This window comes from Equus caballus, chromosome 27 (genome assembly GCF_041296265.1).
Source record: "Equus caballus isolate H_3958 breed thoroughbred chromosome 27, TB-T2T, whole genome shotgun sequence".
In the NCBI taxonomy this organism is placed as follows: Eukaryota; Metazoa; Chordata; class Mammalia; order Perissodactyla; family Equidae; genus Equus; species Equus caballus.
Genome location: NC_091710.1, coordinates 8,080,639 through 8,103,524, shown reverse-complemented (window position 1 = coordinate 8,103,524; position 22,886 = coordinate 8,080,639).

The following is a 22,886-nucleotide window of genomic DNA, read 5'->3' as shown; positions in this document are numbered from 1 at the left end:
GATTCCGGACTGTCTGCCACATGGTTCTGGCGCGTCTGAGAGGTGGTTCCAGCATGCCCGGCAGGTCATCCCGGAGAGTCCTCCAAGTGGTTGTGGAGTAGCCCGCAGGTGATTTTGGCGTGTCCGGCAGGTGGTTCCGTCGTGCTCGGCAGGTGGTTCAGGCGTGGCCGGCAGGTGGTTCCAGTCTGTCCAGTACGTGTTTCCAGATTGTCCGGCACGTGGTTCTGGTACGTCTGAGAGGTGGTTCCGCCATGGCTGGCAGGTGATTCCGGACTGTCCCCCAGGTGGTTCTCGCACAGCCAGCTGTTGATTTTGGCCTGTCTGGCAGGTGGTTCCGGCAAGGGGAGCAGGTGGCTCTGGCGTGCTCGGCAGGTGGTTCCGGCATGTCAGGCAGGTGGTTCCGGTCTGTCCCATAGGTCGTTCCGGCATGTCCGGCACGTGCTTCTGGCACGTCTGAGAGGTGGTTCTGGCATGCCAGGCAGGTGATTCTGGAGTGTCGGTTAAGTGGTTCTGGTGTAGCCGGCAGTTCCTTTTGGCGTGTCCGGCACGATTGTCCTGCCAGTCGAGCAGGTGGTTCCGGCGAGCTCGGCAGGTGGTTCCAGTCTGTCCAGGATGTGGTTCCAGCGTGTCCGGAACGTGGTTCTGTTACGTCTGAGAGGTGGTTCCTGCATGCCAGGCAGGTGATTTTGGACTGTCCGCCAGGTGTTTCTAGCATAGCCAGCTGTTGATTTTGGCCTGTCTGGCAGGTGGTTCCGGCCTATCGAGCACGCAGCTCCGGCGTGCTCGGCAGGTGGTTCCTGGATGTCTGGCAGGTGGTTCCGGTCTGTCCGGTAGGTGTTTCCGGCGTGTCCGACACGTCCTTCTGGCATGTCTAATAGGTGGTTCCGGCATGCCTGGCAGGTTATTCCGGAGTGTCTGCCGAGTGGTTCTGGCGTAGCCAGCAGGTGATTTTGGCGTGTCCAGCAGGTGGTCCTCGGGAGTGGATCAGGTGGTTCCGGCATACTCGGCAGGTGGTACCGGCGTGTCCGGACCATGGTTCTGGCAAGTCTGAGAGGTGGTTCTGGCATGCCCGACCTGTGATTCCGGAGTGTCCGCCAAGTGGTTCTGGCGTACTCGGCAGGTGATTTTGGCGTGTCCGGCAGGTGTTTCTTGCGAGTCGAGCAGGTGGCTCAGGCATGCTCAGCAGGTGCTTCCGGCGTGTCCAGCATGTGGTTCTGGTGTTTCTGAGAGCTGGTTCTGGCATGCCCGGCAGGTGATTCCGGAGTGTCCGCCAAGTGGTTCTGGCATAGCCGGCAGGTGATTTTGGCGTGTCCGGCAGGTGGTTCTGGTACGTCTCAGAGGTGGTTCCACATGCCCAACAGGTGATTCCGGACTCTCTGCCACATGGTTCTGGCGCGTCTGAGAGGTGCTTCCAACATGCCCGGCAGGTGATTCTGGAGTGTTCGACAAGTGGTTGTGGAGTAGCCGGCTGGTGATTTTGGCGTGTCCGGCAGGTGGTTCTGGCGAGTCAAGCAGGTGGTCCCGGCGTGTCCGGCAGGTGATTCCGGTCTGTCCTGGAGGTGGTTCCGGAGTCTCTGCCGAGTGGTTCTGGCGTAGCCGGCAGGTGATTTTGGCGTGTCCGGCAGGTGGCTCTGGCGAGTCGAGCAGGTGGTTCCGGCGTGTCCGGCAGGTGATTCTGGTCTGTCCTGGAGGTGGTTCCGGAGTCTCTGCCGAGTGGTTCTGGCGTAGCCGGCAGGTGATTTTGGCGTGACCGGCAGGTGGTTCCGGCAAGCGCGGCAGGTGATTCCGAAGTGTTCACCAACTGGTTGTGGCGTAGCCGGCAGGTGATTTTGGCGTGTCCGGCAGGTGGTTCTGGCGACTCGAGAAGGTGGTTCTGGCGTGTCTGGCAGGTGTTTGCAGTCTGTCCATGACGTGGTTCCGGCATGCCCTCCAGGAGATTCTGGAGCGTCCACCAAGTGGTTTTGGCATAGCCGGCATATGATTTTGGACTGTCAGGCAGGTGGTTCCGGCATGTCCAGCAGGTGTTTCCGGCGAGTTCGGCAGTTGCTTCCAGTCTCTCCGGCATGTGGTTCTGGCACCTCTGAGAGGCGGTTCCGGCATGCCCGGCAGCTGATACCGGAGTGCCTGCCGAGTGGTTGTGGCGTAGCCGGCAGGTGATTTTGGCGTGTCCGGCAGGTGGTTCTGGCGAGTCGAGCAGGTGGTTCCGGCGTGCTCGACAGGTGCTTCCGGGGTCATTGGCACGTGGTTCTGGCATGTCTGAGAGGTGGTTCCGGCATGCCCGGCAGGTGATTCCGGAGTGTTCGCCAAGTGGTTCTGGCATAGCCGGCAGGTGATTTTGCATGTCTGGCGGTGGTTCCGGCGGGTCGAGCCGGTGGTTCCGGCCTGTCCGGCAGGTGGTTGCGGTCTGTCCGGCAGGTGGTGCTGGGGTGTCCGCCACGTGCTTCTGGTACGTCTGAGAGGTGGTTCCAGCATGCCCGGCAGGTCATCCCGGAGAGTTCTCCAAGTGGTTCTGGTGTACCCCGCAGGTGATTTTGGCGTGTCCGGCAGGTGGTTCCATCGTGCTCGGCAGGTGGTTCAGGCGTGGCCGGCAGGTGGTTCCAGTCTGTCCAGTAAGTGTTTCCAGCTTGTCCGGCACGTGGTTCTTGTACGTCTGAGAGGTGGTTCCGCCATGGCTGGCAGGTGATTCCGGACTGTCCCCCAGGTGGTTCTGGCATAGCCAGCAGTTGATATTGGCCTGTCCGGCCGGTGGATCCGGCGAGTCGAGCAGGTGGCTGTGGCGTGTTCAGCAGGTGGTTCCGGCGTGTCTGGCAGGTGGTTCCGTTCTGTCCGATAGGTCGTTCCGGCATGTCCGGCACGTGCTTCTGGAACGTGTGAGAGGTGGTTCTGGCATGCCAGGCAGGTGATTCTGGAGTGTCGGGTAAGTGGTTCTGGTGTAGCCGAAAGTTCATTTTGGCGTGTCCAGCACGTGGGTCGTGCGAGTCGAGCAGGTGGTTCCGGAGTGCTCGGCAGGTGGTTCCAGTCTGTCCAGGACGTGGTTCCAGCGTGTCCGGCTCGTGGTTCCGTTACATCTGAGAGGTGGTTCCTGCATGCCCGGCAGGTGATTCCGGACTGTCCGCCAGATGGTTCTCGCATAGCCAGCTGTTGATTTTGGCCTGTCTGGCAGGTGCTTCCGGTGAGTCGAACAGGTGGCTCCGGCGTGCTCGGCAGGTGGTTCAGGCGGGTCTGGCAGGTGGTTTCCGTCTGTTCGGGGTGTGGTTCCGGCATCACACGCACAAGGTTCTGGCACGTCTGAGATGTAGTTCTGGCCGGCCCGACAGGTGTTTCCGCAGTGTCGACAAGTGGTTCTGGCGTAGTTGGCAGGTGATTTTGACGTGACCGGCAGGTGGTTCCAGCAAGCCCGGCAGGTGATGGGGAAGTGTTCACCAACTGGTTGTGGCGAAGCCGGCAGGTGATTTTTGCATGACTGGCAGGTGGTTCTGGCGAGTCGAGCAGGTGGTTCCGGCATGCTCGGCAGGTGCTTCTGGTGTCATTGGCACGTGGTTCTGGCATGTCTGAGAGGTGGTTCCGGCATGCCCTTCAGGTGATTCCGGATTGTTTGCCAAGTGGTTCTGGTGTAGCCGGCAGGTGATTTTGCATGTCTGGCAGTGGTTCCGGCGGGTCGAGCCGGTGGTTCCCGCGTGTCCGGCAGGTGGTTGCAGTCTGTCTGGCAGGTGGTTCTGAGGTGTCCGGCAGGAGGTTCTGGCACGTCTGTGAGGTTGTGCCGGCATGCCCTTCACGTGATTCCGGCTTGTGCGCCAAGTGGTTCTGGTGTAGCGGGCAGGTGATTTTGGTGTGTCCTGCAGGTGGGACCGGTGAGTCAAGCAGGTGGTTCCGGCGAGTGTTTCCTGTGGTTCCAGTCTGTCCGGGAGATGGTTCCGGCCTGTCCGGCACGTGCTTCTGGCACTTCTGAGAGGTTGTGCTGGCATGCCCGGCAGGTGATTCCGGAGTGTCCGCCAAGTGGTTCTGGCGTAGCCGGCAGGTGATTTTGGCGTGTCCGGCAGGTGGTTCTGGTACGTCTCAGAGGTGGTTCCACATGCCCAACAGGTGATTCCGGACTGTCTGCCACATGGTTCTGGCGCGTCTGAGAGGTGGTTCCAGCATGCCCGGCAGGTCATCCCGGAGAGTCCTCCAAGTGGTTGTGGAGTAGCCCGCAGGTGATTTTGGCGTGTCCGGCAGGTGGTTCCGTCGTGCTCGGCAGGTGGTTCAGGCGTGGCCGGCAGGTGGTTCCAGTCTGTCCAGTACGTGTTTCCAGATTGTCCGGCACGTGGTTCTGGTACGTCTGAGAGGTGGTTCCGCCATGGCTGGCAGGTGATTCCGGACTGTCCCCCAGGTGGTTCTCGCACAGCCAGCTGTTGATTTTGGCCTGTCTGGCAGGTGGTTCCGGCAAGGGGAGCAGGTGGCTCTGGCGTGCTCGGCAGGTGGTTCCGGCATGTCAGGCAGGTGGTTCCGGTCTGTCACATAGGTCGTTCCGGCATGTCCGGCACGTGCTTCTGGCACGTCTGAGAGGTGGTTCTGGCATGCCAGGCAGGTGATTCTGGAGTGTCGGTTAAGTGGTTCTGGTGTAGCCGGCAGTTCCTTTTGGCGTGTCCGGCACGATTGTCCTGCCAGTCGAGCAGGTGGTTCCGGCGAGCTCGGCAGGTGGTTCCAGTCTGTCCAGGATGTGGTTCCAGCGTGTCCGGAACGTGGTTCTGTTACGTCTGAGAGGTGGTTCCTGCATGCCAGGCAGGTGATTTTGGACTGTCCGCCAGGTGTTTCTAGCATAGCCAGCTGTTGATTTTGGCCTGTCTGGCAGGTGGTTCCGGCCTATCGAGCACGCAGCTCCGGCGTGCTCGGCAGGTGGTTCCTGGATGTCTGGCAGGTGGTTCCGGTCTGTCCGGTAGGTGTTTCCGGCGTGTCCGACACGTCCTTCTGGCATGTCTAATAGGTGGTTCCGGCATGCCTGGCAGGTTATTCCGGAGTGTCTGCCGAGTGGTTCTGGCGTAGCCAGCAGGTGATTTTGGCGTGTCCAGCAGGTGGTCCTCGGGAGTGGATCAGGTGGTTCCGGCATACTCGGCAGGTGGTACCGGCGTGTCCGGACCATGGTTCTGGCAAGTCTGAGAGGTGGTTCTGGCATGCCCGACCTGTGATTCCGGAGTGTCCGCCAAGTGGTTCTGGCGTACTCGGCAGGTGATTTTGGCGTGTCCGGCAGGTGTTTCTTGCGAGTCGAGCAGGTGGCTCAGGCATGCTCAGCAGGTGCTTCCGGCGTGTCCAGCATGTGGTTCTGGTGTTTCTGAGAGCTGGTTCTGGCATGCCCGGCAGGTGATTCCGGAGTGTCCGCCAAGTGGTTCTGGCATAGCCGGCAGGTGATTTTGGCGTGTCCGGCAGGTGGTTCTGGTACGTCTCAGAGGTGGTTCCACATGCCCAACAGGTGATTCCGGACTCTCTGCCACATGGTTCTGGCGCGTCTGAGAGGTGCTTCCAACATGCCCGGCAGGTGATTCTGGAGTGTTCGACAAGTGGTTGTGGAGTAGCCGGCTGGTGATTTTGGCGTGTCTGGCAGGTGGTTCTGGCGAGTCAAGCAGGTGGTCCCGGCGTGTCCGGCAGGTGATTCCGGTCTGTCCTGGAGGTGGTTCCGGAGTCTCTGCCGAGTGGTTCTGGCGTAGCCGGCAGGTGATTTTGGCGTGTCCGGCAGGTGGCTCTGGCGAGTCGAGCAGGTGGTTCCGGCGTGTCCGGCAGGTGATTCTGGTCTGTCCTGGAGGTGGTTCCGGAGTCTCTGCCGAGTGGTTCTGGCGTAGCCGGCAGGTGATTTTGGCGTGACCGGCAGGTGGTTCCGGCAAGCGCGGCAGGTGATTCCGAAGTGTTCACCAACTGGTTGTGGCGTAGCCGGCAGGTGATTTTGGCGTGTCCGGCAGGTGGTTCTGGCGACTCGAGAAGGTGGTTCTGGCGTGTCTGGCAGGTGTTTGCAGTCTGTCCATGACGTGGTTCCGGCATGCCCTCCAGGAGATTCTGGAGCGTCCACCAAGTGGTTTTGGCATAGCCGGCATATGATTTTGGACTGTCAGGCAGGTGGTTCCGGCATGTCCAGCAGGTGTTTCCGGCGAGTTCGGCAGTTGCTTCCAGTCTCTCCGGCATGTGGTTCTGGCACCTCTGAGAGGCGGTTCCGGCATGCCCGGCAGCTGATACCGGAGTGCCTGCCGAGTGGTTGTGGCGTAGCTGGCAGGTGATTTTGGCGTGTCCGGCAGGTGGTTCTGGCGAGTCGAGCAGGTGGTTCCGGCGTGCTCGACAGGTGCTTCCGCGGTCATTGGCACGTGGTTCTGGCATGTCTGAGAGGTGGTTCCGGCATGCCCGGCAGGTGATTCCGGAGTGTTCGCCAAGTGGTTCTGGCGTAGCCGGCAGGTGATTTTGCATGTCTGGCGGTGGTTCCGGCGGGTCGAGCCGGTGGTTCCGGCCTGTCCGGCAGGTGGTTGCGGTCTGTCCGGCAGGTGGTGCTGGGGTGTCCGCCACGTGCTTCTGGTACGTCTGAGAGGTGGTTCCAGCATGCCCGGCAGGTCATCCCGGAGAGTTCTCCAAGTGGTTCTGGTGTACCCCGCAGGTGATTTTGGCGTGTCCGGCAGGTGGTTCCATCGTGCTCGGCAGGTGGTTCAGGCGTGGCCGGCAGGTGGTTCCAGTCTGTCCAGTAAGTGTTTCCAGCTTGTCCGGCACGTGGTTCTTGTACGTCTGAGAGGTGGTTCCGCCATGGCTGGCAGGTGATTCCGGACTGTCCCCCAGGTGGTTCTGGCATAGCCAGCAGTTGATATTGGCCTGTCCGGCCGGTGGATCCGGCGAGTCGAGCAGGTGGCTGTGGCGTGTTCAGCAGGTGGTTCCGGCGTGTCTGGCAGGTGGTTCCGTTCTGTCCGATAGGTCGTTCCGGCATGTCCGGCACGTGCTTCTGGAACGTGTGAGAGGTGGTTCTGGCATGCCAGGCAGGTGATTCTGGAGTGTCGGGTAAGTGGTTCTGGTGTAGCCGAAAGTTCATTTTGGCGTGTCCAGCACGTGGGTCGTGCGAGTCGAGCAGGTGGTTCCGGAGTGCTCGGCAGGTGGTTCCAGTCTGTCCAGGACGTGGTTCCAGCGTGTCCGGCTCGTGGTTCCGTTACATCTGAGAGGTGGTTCCTGCATGCCCGGCAGGTGATTCCGGACTGTCCGCCAGATGGTTCTCGCATAGCCAGCTGTTGATTTTGGCCTGTCTGGCAGGTGCTTCCGGTGAGTCGAACAGGTGGCTCCGGCGTGCTCGGCAGGTGGTTCAGGCGGGTCTGGCAGGTGGTTTCCGTCTGTTCGGGGTGTGGTTCCGGCATCACACGCACAAGGTTCTGGCACGTCTGAGATGTAGTTCTGGCCGGCCCGACAGGTGTTTCCGCAGTGTCGACAAGTGGTTCTGGCGTAGTTGGCAGGTGATTTTGACGTGACCGGCAGGTGGTTCCAGCAAGCCCGGCAGGTGATGGGGAAGTGTTCACCAACTGGTTGTGGCGAAGCCGGCAGGTGATTTTTGCATGACTGGCAGGTGGTTCTGGCGAGTCGAGCAGGTGGTTCCGGCATGCTCGGCAGGTGCTTCTGGTGTCATTGGCACGTGGTTCTGGCATGTCTGAGAGGTGGTTCCGGCATGCCCTTCAGGTGATTCCGGATTGTTTGCCAAGTGGTTCTGGTGTAGCCGGCAGGTGATTTTGCATGTGTGGCAGTGGTTCCGGCGGGTCGAGCCGGTGGTTCCCGCGTGTCCGGCAGGTGGTTGCAGTCTGTCTGGCAGGTGGTTCTGAGGTGTCCGGCAGGAGGTTCTGGCACGTCTGTGAGGTTGTGCCGGCATGCCCTTCACGTGATTCCGGCTTGTGCGCCAAGTGGTTCTGGTGTAGCGGGCAGGTGATTTTGGTGTGTCCTGCAGGTGGGACCGGTGAGTCAAGCAGGTGGTTCCGGCGAGTGTTTCCTGTGGTTCCAGTCTGTCCGGGAGATGGTTCCGGCCTGTCCGGCACGTGCTTCTGGCACTTCTGAGAGGTTGTGCTGGCATGCCCGGCAGGTGATTCCGGAGTGTCCGCCAAGTGGTTCTGGCGTAGCCGGCAGGTGATTTTGGCGTGTCCGGCAGGTGGTTCTGGTACGTCTCAGAGGTGGTTCCACATGCCCAACAGGTGATTCCGGACTGTCTGCCACATGGTTCTGGCGCGTCTGAGAGGTGGTTCCAGCATGCCCGGCAGGTCATCCCGGAGAGTCCTCCAAGTGGTTGTGGAGTAGCCCGCAGGTGATTTTGGCGTGTCCGGCAGGTGGTTCCGTCGTGCTCGGCAGGTGGTTCAGGCGTGGCCGGCAGGTGGTTCCAGTCTGTCCAGTACGTGTTTCCAGATTGTCCGGCACGTGGTTCTGGTACGTCTGAGAGGTGGTTCCGCCATGGCTGGCAGGTGATTCCGGACTGTCCCCCAGGTGGTTCTCGCACAGCCAGCTGTTGATTTTGGCCTGTCTGGCAGGTGGTTCCGGCAAGGGGAGCAGGTGGCTCTGGCGTGCTCGGCAGGTGGTTCCGGCATGTCAGGCAGGTGGTTCCGGTCTGTCACATAGGTCGTTCCGGCATGTCCGGCACGTGCTTCTGGCACGTCTGAGAGGTGGTTCTGGCATGCCAGGCAGGTGATTCTGGAGTGTCGGTTAAGTGGTTCTGGTGTAGCCGGCAGTTCCTTTTGGCGTGTCCGGCACGATTGTCCTGCCAGTCGAGCAGGTGGTTCCGGCGAGCTCGGCAGGTGGTTCCAGTCTGTCCAGGATGTGGTTCCAGCGTGTCCGGAACGTGGTTCTGTTACGTCTGAGAGGTGGTTCCTGCATGCCAGGCAGGTGATTTTGGACTGTCCGCCAGGTGTTTCTAGCATAGCCAGCTGTTGATTTTGGCCTGTCTGGCAGGTGGTTCCGGCCTATCGAGCACGCAGCTCCGGCGTGCTCGGCAGGTGGTTCCTGGATGTCTGGCAGGTGGTTCCGGTCTGTCCGGTAGGTGTTTCCGGCGTGTCCGACACGTCCTTCTGGCATGTCTAATAGGTGGTTCCGGCATGCCTGGCAGGTTATTCCGGAGTGTCTGCCGAGTGGTTCTGGCGTAGCCAGCAGGTGATTTTGGCGTGTCCAGCAGGTGGTCCTCGGGAGTGGATCAGGTGGTTCCGGCATACTCGGCAGGTGGTACCGGCGTGTCCGGACCATGGTTCTGGCAAGTCTGAGAGGTGGTTCTGGCATGCCCGACCTGTGATTCCGGAGTGTCCGCCAAGTGGTTCTGGCGTACTCGGCAGGTGATTTTGGCGTGTCCGGCAGGTGTTTCTTGCGAGTCGAGCAGGTGGCTCAGGCATGCTCAGCAGGTGCTTCCGGCGTGTCCAGCATGTGGTTCTGGTGTTTCTGAGAGCTGGTTCTGGCATGCCCGGCAGGTGATTCCGGAGTGTCCGCCAAGTGGTTCTGGCATAGCCGGCAGGTGATTTTGGCGTGTCCGGCAGGTGGTTCTGGTACGTCTCAGAGGTGGTTCCACATGCCCAACAGGTGATTCCGGACTCTCTGCCACATGGTTCTGGCGCGTCTGAGAGGTGCTTCCAACATGCCCGGCAGGTGATTCTGGAGTGTTCGACAAGTGGTTGTGGAGTAGCCGGCTGGTGATTTTGGCGTGTCTGGCAGGTGGTTCTGGCGAGTCAAGCAGGTGGTCCCGGCGTGTCCGGCAGGTGATTCCGGTCTGTCCTGGAGGTGGTTCCGGAGTCTCTGCCGAGTGGTTCTGGCGTAGCCGGCAGGTGATTTTGGCGTGTCCGGCAGGTGGCTCTGGCGAGTCGAGCAGGTGGTTCCGGCGTGTCCGGCAGGTGATTCTGGTCTGTCCTGGAGGTGGTTCCGGAGTCTCTGCCGAGTGGTTCTGGCGTAGCCGGCAGGTGATTTTGGCGTGACCGGCAGGTGGTTCCGGCAAGCGCGGCAGGTGATTCCGAAGTGTTCACCAACTGGTTGTGGCGTAGCCGGCAGGTGATTTTGGCGTGTCCGGCAGGTGGTTCTGGCGACTCGAGAAGGTGGTTCTGGCGTGTCTGGCAGGTGTTTGCAGTCTGTCCATGACGTGGTTCCGGCATGCCCTCCAGGAGATTCTGGAGCGTCCACCAAGTGGTTTTGGCATAGCCGGCATATGATTTTGGACTGTCAGGCAGGTGGTTCCGGCATGTCCAGCAGGTGTTTCCGGCGAGTTCGGCAGTTGCTTCCAGTCTCTCCGGCATGTGGTTCTGGCACCTCTGAGAGGCGGTTCCGGCATGCCCGGCAGCTGATACCGGAGTGCCTGCCGAGTGGTTGTGGCGTAGCTGGCAGGTGATTTTGGCGTGTCCGGCAGGTGGTTCTGGCGAGTCGAGCAGGTGGTTCCGGCGTGCTCGACAGGTGCTTCCGCGGTCATTGGCACGTGGTTCTGGCATGTCTGAGAGGTGGTTCCGGCATGCCCGGCAGGTGATTCCGGAGTGTTCGCCAAGTGGTTCTGGCGTAGCCGGCAGGTGATTTTGCATGTCTGGCGGTGGTTCCGGCGGGTCGAGCCGGTGGTTCCGGCCTGTCCGGCAGGTGGTTGCGGTCTGTCCGGCAGGTGGTGCTGGGGTGTCCGCCACGTGCTTCTGGTACGTCTGAGAGGTGGTTCCAGCATGCCCGGCAGGTCATCCCGGAGAGTTCTCCAAGTGGTTCTGGTGTACCCCGCAGGTGATTTTGGCGTGTCCGGCAGGTGGTTCCATCGTGCTCGGCAGGTGGTTCAGGCGTGGCCGGCAGGTGGTTCCAGTCTGTCCAGTAAGTGTTTCCAGCTTGTCCGGCACGTGGTTCTTGTACGTCTGAGAGGTGGTTCCGCCATGGCTGGCAGGTGATTCCGGACTGTCCCCCAGGTGGTTCTGGCATAGCCAGCAGTTGATATTGGCCTGTCCGGCCGGTGGATCCGGCGAGTCGAGCAGGTGGCTGTGGCGTGTTCAGCAGGTGGTTCCGGCGTGTCTGGCAGGTGGTTCCGTTCTGTCCGATAGGTCGTTCCGGCATGTCCGGCACGTGCTTCTGGAACGTGTGAGAGGTGGTTCTGGCATGCCAGGCAGGTGATTCTGGAGTGTCGGGTAAGTGGTTCTGGTGTAGCCGAAAGTTCATTTTGGCGTGTCCAGCACGTGGGTCGTGCGAGTCGAGCAGGTGGTTCCGGAGTGCTCGGCAGGTGGTTCCAGTCTGTCCAGGACGTGGTTCCAGCATGTCCGGCTCGTGGTTCCGTTACATCTGAGAGGTGGTTCCTGCATGCCCGGCAGGTGATTCCGGACTGTCCGCCAGATGGTTCTCGCATAGCCAGCTGTTGATTTTGGCCTGTCTGGCAGGTGCTTCCGGTGAGTCGAACAGGTGGCTCCGGCGTGCTCGGCAGGTGGTTCAGGCGGGTCTGGCAGGTGGTTTCCGTCTGTTCGGGGTGTGGTTCCGGCATCACACGCACAAGGTTCTGGCACGTCTGAGATGTAGTTCTGGCCGGCCCGACAGGTGTTTCCGCAGTGTCGACAAGTGGTTCTGGCGTAGTTGGCAGGTGATTTTGACGTGACCGGCAGGTGGTTCCAGCAAGCCCGGCAGGTGATGGGGAAGTGTTCACCAACTGGTTGTGGCGAAGCCGGCAGGTGATTTTTGCATGACTGGCAGGTGGTTCTGGCGAGTCGAGCAGGTGGTTCCGGCATGCTCGGCAGGTGCTTCTGGTGTCATTGGCACGTGGTTCTGGCATGTCTGAGAGGTGGTTCCGGCATGCCCTTCAGGTGATTCCGGATTGTTTGCCAAGTGGTTCTGGTGTAGCCGGCAGGTGATTTTGCATGTGTGGCAGTGGTTCCGGCGGGTCGAGCCGGTGGTTCCCGCGTGTCCGGCAGGTGGTTGCAGTCTGTCTGGCAGGTGGTTCTGAGGTGTCCGGCAGGAGGTTCTGGCACGTCTGTGAGGTTGTGCCGGCATGCCCTTCACGTGATTCCGGCTTGTGCGCCAAGTGGTTCTGGTGTAGCGGGCAGGTGATTTTGGTGTGTCCTGCAGGTGGGACCGGTGAGTCAAGCAGGTGGTTCCGGCGAGTGTTTCCTGTGGTTCCAGTCTGTCCGGGAGATGGTTCCGGCCTGTCCGGCACGTGCTTCTGGCACTTCTGAGAGGTTGTGCTGGCATGCCCGGCAGGTGATTCCGGAGTGTCCGCCAAGTGGTTCTGGCGTAGCCGGCAGGTGATTTTGGCGTGTCCGGCAGGTGGTTCTGGTACGTCTCAGAGGTGGTTCCACATGCCCAACAGGTGATTCCGGACTGTCTGCCACATGGTTCTGGCGCGTCTGAGAGGTGGTTCCAGCATGCCCGGCAGGTCATCCCGGAGAGTCCTCCAAGTGGTTGTGGAGTAGCCCGCAGGTGATTTTGGCGTGTCCGGCAGGTGGTTCCGTCGTGCTCGGCAGGTGGTTCAGGCGTGGCCGGCAGGTGGTTCCAGTCTGTCCAGTACGTGTTTCCAGATTGTCCGGCACGTGGTTCTGGTACGTCTGAGAGGTGGTTCCGCCATGGCTGGCAGGTGATTCCGGACTGTCCCCCATGTGGTTCTCGCACAGCCAGCTGTTGATTTTGGCCTGTCTGGCAGGTGGTTCCGGCAAGGGGAGCAGGTGGCTCTGGCGTGCTCGGCAGGTGGTTCCGGCATGTCAGGCAGGTGGTTCCGGTCTGTCCCATAGGTCGTTCCGGCATGTCCGGCACGTGCTTCTGGCACGTCTGAGAGGTGGTTCTGGCATGCCAGGCAGGTGATTCTGGAGTGTCGGTTAAGTGGTTCTGGTGTAGCCGGCAGTTCCTTTTGGCGTGTCCGGCACGATTGTCCTGCCAGTCGAGCAGGTGGTTCCGGCGAGCTCGGCAGGTGGTTCCAGTCTGTCCAGGATGTGGTTCCAGCGTGTCCGGAACGTGGTTCTGTTACGTCTGAGAGGTGGTTCCTGCATGCCAGGCAGGTGATTTTGGACTGTCCGCCAGGTGTTTCTAGCATAGCCAGCTGTTGATTTTGGCCTGTCTGGCAGGTGGTTCCGGCCTATCGAGCACGCAGCTCCGGCGTGCTCGGCAGGTGGTTCCTGGATGTCTGGCAGGTGGTTCCGGTCTGTCCGGTAGGTGTTTCCGGCGTGTCCGACACGTCCTTCTGGCATGTCTAATAGGTGGTTCCGGCATGCCTGGCAGGTTATTCCGGAGTGTCTGCCGAGTGGTTCTGGCGTAGCCAGCAGGTGATTTTGGCGTGTCCAGCAGGTGGTCCTCGGGAGTGGATCAGGTGGTTCCGGCATACTCGGCAGGTGGTACCGGCGTGTCCGGACCATGGTTCTGGCAAGTCTGAGAGGTGGTTCTGGCATGCCCGACCTGTGATTCCGGAGTGTCCGCCAAGTGGTTCTGGCGTACTCGGCAGGTGATTTTGGCGTGTCCGGCAGGTGTTTCTTGCGAGTCGAGCAGGTGGCTCAGGCATGCTCAGCAGGTGCTTCCGGCGTGTCCAGCATGTGGTTCTGGTGTTTCTGAGAGCTGGTTCTGGCATGCCCGGCAGGTGATTCCGGAGTGTCCGCCAAGTGGTTCTGGCATAGCCGGCAGGTGATTTTGGCGTGTCCGGCAGGTGGTTCTGGTACGTCTCAGAGGTGGTTCCACATGCCCAACAGGTGATTCCGGACTCTCTGCCACATGGTTCTGGCGCGTCTGAGAGGTGCTTCCAACATGCCCGGCAGGTGATTCTGGAGTGTTCGACAAGTGGTTGTGGAGTAGCCGGCTGGTGATTTTGGCGTGTCCGGCAGGTGGTTCTGGCGAGTCAAGCAGGTGGTCCCGGCGTGTCCGGCAGGTGATTCCGGTCTGTCCTGGAGGTGGTTCCGGAGTCTCTGCCGAGTGGTTCTGGCGTAGCCGGCAGGTGATTTTGGCGTGTCCGGCAGGTGGCTCTGGCGAGTCGAGCAGGTGGTTCCGGCGTGTCCGGCAGGTGATTCTGGTCTGTCCTGGAGGTGGTTCCGGAGTCTCTGCCGAGTGGTTCTGGCGTAGCCGGCAGGTGATTTTGGCGTGACCGGCAGGTGGTTCCGGCAAGCGCGGCAGGTGATTCCGAAGTGTTCACCAACTGGTTGTGGCGTAGCCGGCAGGTGATTTTGGCGTGTCCGGCAGGTGGTTCTGGCGACTCGAGAAGGTGGTTCTGGCGTGTCTGGCAGGTGTTTGCAGTCTGTCCATGACGTGGTTCCGGCATGCCCTCCAGGAGATTCTGGAGCGTCCACCAAGTGGTTTTGGCATAGCCGGCATATGATTTTGGACTGTCAGGCAGGTGGTTCCGGCATGTCCAGCAGGTGTTTCCGGCGAGTTCGGCAGTTGCTTCCAGTCTCTCCGGCATGTGGTTCTGGCACCTCTGAGAGGCGGTTCCGGCATGCCCGGCAGCTGATACCGGAGTGCCTGCCGAGTGGTTGTGGCGTAGCCGGCAGGTGATTTTGGCGTGTCCGGCAGGTGGTTCTGGCGAGTCGAGCAGGTGGTTCCGGCGTGCTCGACAGGTGCTTCCGGGGTCATTGGCACGTGGTTCTGGCATGTCTGAGAGGTGGCTCCGGCGTGCTCGGCAGGTGGTTCAGGCGGGTCTGGCAGGTGGTTTCCGTCTGTTCGGGGTGTGGTTCCGGCATCACACGCACAAGGTTCTGGCACGTCTGAGATGTAGTTCTGGCCGGCCCGACAGGTGTTTCCGCAGTGTCGACAAGTGGTTCTGGCGTAGTTGGCAGGTGATTTTGACGTGACCGGCAGGTGGTTCCAGCAAGCCCGGCAGGTGATGGGGAAGTGTTCACCAACTGGTTGTGGCGAAGCCGGCAGGTGATTTTTGCATGACTGGCAGGTGGTTCTGGCGAGTCGAGCAGGTGGTTCCGGCATGCTCGGCAGGTGCTTCTGGTGTCATTGGCACGTGGTTCTGGCATGTCTGAGAGGTGGTTCGGGCATGCCCGGCAGGTGATTCCGGAGTGTTCGCCAAGTGGTTCTGGTGTAGCCGGCAGGTGATTTTGCATGTCTGGCAGTGGTTCCGGCGGGTCGAGCCGGTGGTTCCCGCGTGTCCGGCAGGTGGTTGCAGTCTGTCTGGCAGGTGGTTCTGAGGTGTCCGGCAGGAGGTTCTGGCACGTCTGTGAGGTTGTGCCGGCATGCCCTTCACGTGATTCCGGCTTGTCCCCCAAGTGGTTCTGGTGTAGCGGGCAGGTGATTTTGGTGTGTCCTGCAGGTGGGACCGGTGAGTCAAGCAGGTGGTTCCGGCGAGTGTTTCCTGTGGTTCCAGTCTGTCCGGGAGATGGTTCCAGCCTGTCCGGCACGTGCTTCTGGCACTTCTGAGAGGTTGTGCTGGCATGCCCGGCAGGTGATACCGGAGCGTCCGCCAAGTGGTTCTGGCGTAGCCGGCAGGTGATTTTGGCGTGTCCGGCAGGTGGTTCTGGTACGTCTCAGAGGTGGTTCCACATGCCCAACAGGTGATTCCGGACTGTCTGCCACATGGTTCTGGCGCGTCTGAGAGGTGGTTCCAGCATGCCCGGCAGGTCATCCCGGAGAGTCCTCCAAGTGGTTGTGGAGTAGCCCGCAGGTGATTTTGGCGTGTCCGGCAGGTGGTTCCGTCGTGCTCGGCAGGTGGTTCAGGCGTGGCCGGCAGGTGGTTCCAGTCTGTCCAGTACGTGTTTCCAGATTGTCCGGCACGTGGTTCTGGTACGTCTGAGAGGTGGTTCCGCCATGGCTGGCAGGTGATTCCGGACTGTCCCCCAGGTGGTTCTCGCACAGCCAGCTGTTGATTTTGGCCTGTCTGGCAGGTGGTTCCGGCAAGGGGAGCAGGTGGCTCTGGCGTGCTCGGCAGGTGGTTCCGGCATGTCAGGCAGGTGGTTCCGGTCTGTCCCGTAGGTCGTTCCGGCATGTCCGGCACGTGCTTCTGGCACGTCTGAGAGGTGGTTCTGGCATGCCAGGCAGGTGATTCTGGAGTGTCGGTTAAGTGGTTCTGGTGTAGCCGGCAGTTCCTTTTGGCGTGTCCGGCACGATTGTCCTGCCAGTCGAGCAGGTGGTTCCGGCGAGCTCGGCAGGTGGTTCCAGTCTGTCCAGGATGTGGTTCCAGCGTGTCCGGAACGTGGTTCTGTTACGTCTGAGAGGTGGTTCCTGCATGCCAGGCAGGTGATTTTGGACTGTCCGCCAGGTGTTTCTAGCATAGCCAGCTGTTGATTTTGGCCTGTCTGGCAGGTGGTTCCGGCCTATCGAGCACGCAGCTCCGGCGTGCTCGGCAGGTGGTTCCTGGATGTCTGGCAGGTGGTTCCGGTCTGTCCGGTAGGTGTTTCCGGCGTGTCCGACACGTCCTTCTGGCATGTCTAATAGGTGGTTCCGGCATGCCTGGCAGGTTATTCCGGAGTGTCTGCCGAGTGGTTCTGGCGTAGCCAGCAGGTGATTTTGGCGTGTCCAGCAGGTGGTCCTCGGGAGTGGATCAGGTGGTTCCGGCATACTCGGCAGGTGGTACCGGCGTGTCCGGACCATGGTTCTGGCAAGTCTGAGAGGTGGTTCTGGCATGCCCGACCTGTGATTCCGGAGTGTCCGCCAAGTGGTTCTGGCGTACTCGGCAGGTGATTTTGGCGTGTCCGGCAGGTGTTTCTTGCGAGTCGAGCAGGTGGCTCAGGCATGCTCAGCAGGTGCTTCCGGCGTGTCCAGCATGTGGTTCTGGTGTTTCTGAGAGCTGGTTCTGGCATGCCCGGCAGGTGATTCCGGAGTGTCCGCCAAGTGGTTCTGGCATAGCCGGCAGGTGATTTTGGCGTGTCCGGCAGGTGGTTCTGGTACGTCTCAGAGGTGGTTCCACATGCCCAACAGGTGATTCCGGACTCTCTGCCACATGGTTCTGGCGCGTCTGAGAGGTGCTTCCAACATGCCCGGCAGGTGATTCTGGAGTGTTCGACAAGTGGTTGTGGAGTAGCCGGCTGGTGATTTTGGCGTGTCCGGCAGGTGGTTCTGGCGAGTCAAGCAGGTGGTCCCGGCGTGTCCGGCAGGTGATTCCGGTCTGTCCTGGAGGTGGTTCCGGAGTCTCTGCCGAGTGGTTCTGGCGTAGCCGGCAGGTGATTTTGGCGTGTCCGGCAGGTGGCTCTGGCGAGTCGAGCAGGTGGTTCCGGCGTGTCCGGCAGGTGATTCTGGTCTGTCCTGGAGGTGGTTCCGGAGTCTCTGCCGAGTGGTTCTGGCGTAGCCGGCAGGTGATTTTGGCGTGACCGGCAGGTGGTTCCAGAAAGCGCGGCAGGTGATTCCGAAGTGTTCACCAACTGGTTGTGGCGTAGCCGGCAGGTGATTTTGGCGTGTCCGGCAGGTGGTTCTGGCGACTCGAGAAGGTGGTTCTGGCGTGTCTGGCAGGTGTTTGCAGTCTGTCCATGACGTGGTTCCGGCATGCCCTCCAGGAGATTCTGGAGCGTCCACCAAGTGGTTTTGGCATAGCCGGCATATGATTTTGGACTGTCAGGCAGGTGGTTCCGGCATGTCCAGCAGGTGTTTCCGGCGAGTTCGGCAGTTGCTTCCAGTCTCTCCGGCATGTGGTTCTGGCACCTCTGAGAGGTGGTTCCGGCATGCCCGGCAGCTGATACCGGAGTGCCTGCCGAGTGGTTGTGGCGTAGCCGGCAGGTGATTTTGGCGTGTCCGGCAGGTGGTTCTGGCGAGTCGAGCAGGTGGTTCCGGCGTGCTCGACAGGTGCTTCCGGGGTCATTGGCACGTGGTTCTGGCATGTCTGAGAGGTGGTTCCGGCATGCCCGGCAGGTGATTCCGGAGTGTTCGCCAAGTGGTTCTGGCGTAGCCGGCAGGTGATTTTGCATGTCCGGCGGTTGTTCCGTCGGGTCGAGCCGGTGGTTCCGGCCTGTCCGGCAGGTGGTTGCGGTCTGTCCGGCAGGTGGTGCTGGGGTGTCCGCCACGTGCTTCTGGTACGTCTGAGAGGTGGTTCCAGCATGCCCGGCAGGTCATCCCGGAGAGTTCTCCAAGTGGTTCTGGTGTACCCCGCAGGTGATTTTGGCGTGTCCGGCAGGTGGTTCCATCGTGCTCGGCAGGTGGTTCAGGCGTGGCCGGCAGGTGGTTCCAGTCTGTCCAGTAAGTGTTTCCAGCTTGTCCGGCACGTGGTTCTTGTACGTCTGAGAGGTGGTTCCGCCATGGCTGGCAGGTGATTCCGGACTGTCCCCCAGGTGGTTCTGGCATAGCCAGCAGTTGATATTGGCCTGTCCGGCCAGTGGATCCGGCGAGTCGAGCAGGTGGCTGTGGCGTGTTCAGCAGGTGGTTCCGGCGTGTCTGGCAGGTGGTTCCGTTCTGTCCGATCGGTCGTTCCGGCATGTCCGGCACGTGCTTCTGGAACGTGTGAGAGGTGGTTCTGGCATGCCAGGCAGGTGATTCTGGAGTGTCGGGTAAGTGGTTCTGGTGTAGCCGAAAGTTCATTTTGGCGTGTCCAGCACGTGGGTCGTGCGAGTCGAGCAGGTGGTTCCGGAGTGCTCGGCAGGTGGTTCCAGTCTGTCCAGGACGTGGTTCCAGCGTGTCCGGCTCGTGGTTCCGTTACATCTGAGAGGTGGTTCCTGCATGCCCGGCAGGTGATTCCGGACTGTCCGCCAGATGGTTCTCGCATAGCCAGCTGTTGATTTTGGCCTGTCTGGCAGGTGCTTCCGGTGAGTCGAACAGGTGGCTCCGGCGTGCTCGGCAGGTGGTTCAGGCGGGTCTGGCAGGTGGTTTCCGTCTGTTCGGGGTGTGGTTCCGGCATCACACGCACAAGGTTCTGGCACGTCTGAGATGTAGTTCTGGCCGGCCCGACAGGTGTTTCCGCAGTGTCGACAAGTGGTTCTGGCGTAGTTGGCAGGTGATTTTGACGTGACCGGCAGGTGGTTCCAGCAAGCCCGGCAGGTGATGGGGAAGTGTTCACCAACTGGTTGTGGCGAAGCCGGCAGGTGATTTTTGCATGACTGGCAGGTGGTTCTGGCGAGTCGAGCAGGTGGTTCCGGCATGCTCGGCAGGTGCTTCTGGTGTCATTGGCACGTGGTTCTGGCATGTCTGAGAGGTGGTTCCGGCATGCCCTTCAGGTGATTCCGGATTGTTTGCCAAGTGGTTCTGGTGTAGCCGGCAGGTGATTTTGCATGTCTGGCAGTGGTTCCGGCGGGTCGAGCCGGTGGTTCCCGCGTGTCCGGCAGGTGGTTGCAGTCTGTCTGGCAGGTGGTTCTGAGGTGTCCGGCAGGAGGTTCTGGCACTTCTGTGAGGTTGTGCCGGCATGCCCTTCACGTGATTCCGGCTTGTGCGCCAAGTGGTTCTGGTGTAGCGGGCAGGTGATTTTGGTGTGTCCTGCAGGTGGGACCGGTGAGTCAAGCAGGTGGTTCCGGCGAGTGTTTCCTGTGGTTCCAGTCTGTCCGGGAGATGGTTCCGGCCTGTCCGGCACGTGCTTCTGGCACTTCTGAGAGGTTGTGCTGGCATGCCCGGCAGGTGATTCCGGAGTGTCCGCCAAGTGGTTCTGGCGTAGCCGGCAGGTGATTTTGGCGTGTCCGGCAGGTGGTTCTGGTACGTCTCAGAGGTGGTTCCACATGCCCAACAGGTGATTCCGGACTGTCTGCCACATGGTTCTGGCGCGTCTGAGAGGTGGTTCCAGCATGCCCGGCAGGTCATCCCGGAGAGTCCTCCAAGTGGTTGTGGAGTAGCCCGCAGGTGATTTTGGCGTGTCCGGCAGGTGGTTCCGTCGTGCTCGGCAGGTGGTTCAGGCGTGGCCGGCAGGTGGTTCCAGTCTGTCCAGTACGTGTTTCCAGATTGTCCGGCACGTGGTTCTGGTACGTCTGAGAGGTGGTTCCGCCATGGCTGGCAGGTGATTCCGGACTGTCCCCCAGGTGGTTCTCGCACAGCCAGCTGTTGATTTTGGCCTGTCTGGCAGGTGGTTCCGGCAAGGGGAGCAGGTGGCTCTGGCGTGCTCGGCAGGTGGTTCCGGCATGTCAGGCAGGTGGTTCCGGTCTGTCACATAGGTCGTTCCGGCATGTCCGGCACGTGCTTCTGGCACGTCTGAGAGGTGGTTCTGGCATGCCAGGCAGGTGATTCTGGAGTGTCGGTTAAGTGGTTCTGGTGTAGCCGGCAGTTCCTTTTGGCGTGTCCGGCACGATTGTCCTGCCAGTCGAGCAGGTGGTTCCGGCGAGCTCGGCAGGTGGTTCCAGTCTGTCCAGGATGTGGTTCCAGCGTGTCCGGAACGTGGTTCTGTTACGTCTGAGAGGTGGTTCCTGCATGCCAGGCAGGTGATTTTGGACTGTCCGCCAGGTGTTTCTAGCATAGCCAGCTGTTGATTTTGGCCTGTCTGGCAGGTGGTTCCGGCCTATCGAGCACGCAGCTCCGGCGTGCTCGGCAGGTGGTTCCTGGATGTCTGGCAGGTGGTTCCGGTCTGTCCGGTAGGTGTTTCCGGCGTGTCCGACACGTCCTTCTGGCATGTCTAATAGGTGGTTCCGGCATGCCTGGCAGGTTATTCCGGAGTGTCTGCCGAGTGGTTCTGGCGTAGCCAGCAGGTGATTTTGGCGTGTCCAGCAGGTGGTCCTCGGGAGTGGATCAGGTGGTTCCGGCATACTCGGCAGGTGGTACCGGCGTGTCCGGACCATGGTTCTGGCAAGTCTGAGAGGTGGTTCTGGCATGCCCGACCTGTGATTCCGGAGTGTCCGCCAAGTGGTTCTGGCGTACTCGGCAGGTGATTTTGGCGTGTCCGGCAGGTGTTTCTTGCGAGTCGAGCAGGTGGCTCAGGCATGCTCAGCAGGTGCTTCCGGCGTGTCCAGCATGTGGTTCTGGTGTTTCTGAGAGCTGGTTCTGGCATGCCCGGCAGGTGATTCCGGAGTGTCCGCCAAGTGGTTCTGGCATAGCCGGCAGGTGATTTTGGCGTGTCCGGCAGGTGGTTCTGGTACGTCTCAGAGGTGGTTCCACATGCCCAACAGGTGATTCCGGACTCTCTGCCACATGGTTCTGGCGCGTCTGAGAGGTGCTTCCAACATGCCCGGCAGGTGATTCTGGAGTGTTCGACAAGTGGTTGTGGAGTAGCCGGCTGGTGATTTTGGCGTGTCTGGCAGGTGGTTCTGGCGAGTCAAGCAGGTGGTCCCGGCGTGTCCGGCAGGTGATTCCGGTCTGTCCTGGAGGTGGTTCCGGAGTCTCTGCCGAGTGGTTCTGGCGTAGCCGGCAGGTGATTTTGGCGTGTCCGGCAGGTGGCTCTGGCGAGTCGAGCAGGTGGTTCCGGCGTGTCCGGCAGGTGATTCTGGTCTGTCCTGGAGGTGGTTCCGGAGTCTCTGCCGAGTGGTTCTGGCGTAGCCGGCAGGTGATTTTGGCGTGACCGGCAGGTGGTTCCGGCAAGCGCGGCAGGTGATTCCGAAGTGTTCACCAACTGGTTGTGGCGTAGCCGGCAGGTGATTTTGGCGTGTCCGGCAGGTGGTTCTGGCGACTCGAGAAGGTGGTTCTGGCGTGTCTGGCAGGTGTTTGCAGTCTGTCCATGACGTGGTTCCGGCATGCCCTCCAGGAGATTCTGGAGCGTCCACCAAGTGGTTTTGGCATAGCCGGCATATGATTTTGGACTGTCAGGCAGGTGGTTCCGGCATGTCCAGCAGGTGTTTCCGGCGAGTTCGGCAGTTGCTTCCAGTCTCTCCGGCATGTGGTTCTGGCACCTCTGAGAGGCGGTTCCGGCATGCCCGGCAGCTGATACCGGAGTGCCTGCCGAGTGGTTGTGGCGTAGCTGGCAGGTGATTTTGGCGTGTCCGGCAGGTGGTTCTGGCGAGTCGAGCAGGTGGTTCCGGCGTGCTCGACAGGTGCTTCCGCGGTCATTGGCACGTGGTTCTGGCATGTCTGAGAGGTGGTTCCGGCATGCCCGGCAGGTGATTCCGGAGTGTTCGCCAAGTGGTTCTGGCGTAGCCGGCAGGTGATTTTGCATGTCTGGCGGTGGTTCCGGCGGGTCGAGCCGGTGGTTCCGGCCTGTCCGGCAGGTGGTTGCGGTCTGTCCGGCAGGTGGTGCTGGGGTGTCCGCCACGTGCTTCTGGTACGTCTGAGAGGTGGTTCCAGCATGCCCGGCAGGTCATCCCGGAGAGTTCTCCAAGTGGTTCTGGTGTACCCCGCAGGTGATTTTGGCGTGTCCGGCAGGTGGTTCCATCGTGCTCGGCAGGTGGTTCAGGCGTGGCCGGCAGGTGGTTCCAGTCTGTCCAGTAAGTGTTTCCAGCTTGTCCGGCACGTGGTTCTTGTACGTCTGAGAGGTGGTTCCGCCATGGCTGGCAGGTGATTCCGGACTGTCCCCCAGGTGGTTCTGGCATAGCCAGCAGTTGATATTGGCCTGTCCGGCCGGTGGATCCGGCGAGTCGAGCAGGTGGCTGTGGCGTGTTCAGCAGGTGGTTCCGGCGTGTCTGGCAGGTGGTTCCGTTCTGTCCGATAGGTCGTTCCGGCATGTCCGGCACGTGCTTCTGGAACGTGTGAGAGGTGGTTCTGGCATGCCAGGCAGGTGATTCTGGAGTGTCGGGTAAGTGGTTCTGGTGTAGCCGAAAGTTCATTTTGGCGTGTCCAGCACGTGGGTCGTGCGAGTCGAGCAGGTGGTTCCGGAGTGCTCGGCAGGTGGTTCCAGTCTGTCCAGGACGTGGTTCCAGCGTGTCCGGCTCGTGGTTCCGTTACATCTGAGAGGTGGTTCCTGCATGCCCGGCAGGTGATTCCGGACTGTCCGCCAGATGGTTCTCGCATAGCCAGCTGTTGATTTTGGCCTGTCTGGCAGGTGCTTCCGGTGAGTCGAACAGGTGGCTCCGGCGTGCTCGGCAGGTGGTTCAGGCGGGTCTGGCAGGTGGTTTCCGTCTGTTCGGGGTGTGGTTCCGGCATCACACGCACAAGGTTCTGGCACGTCTGAGATGTAGTTCTGGCCGGCCCGACAGGTGTTTCCGCAGTGTCGACAAGTGGTTCTGGCGTAGTTGGCAGGTGATTTTGACGTGACCGGCAGG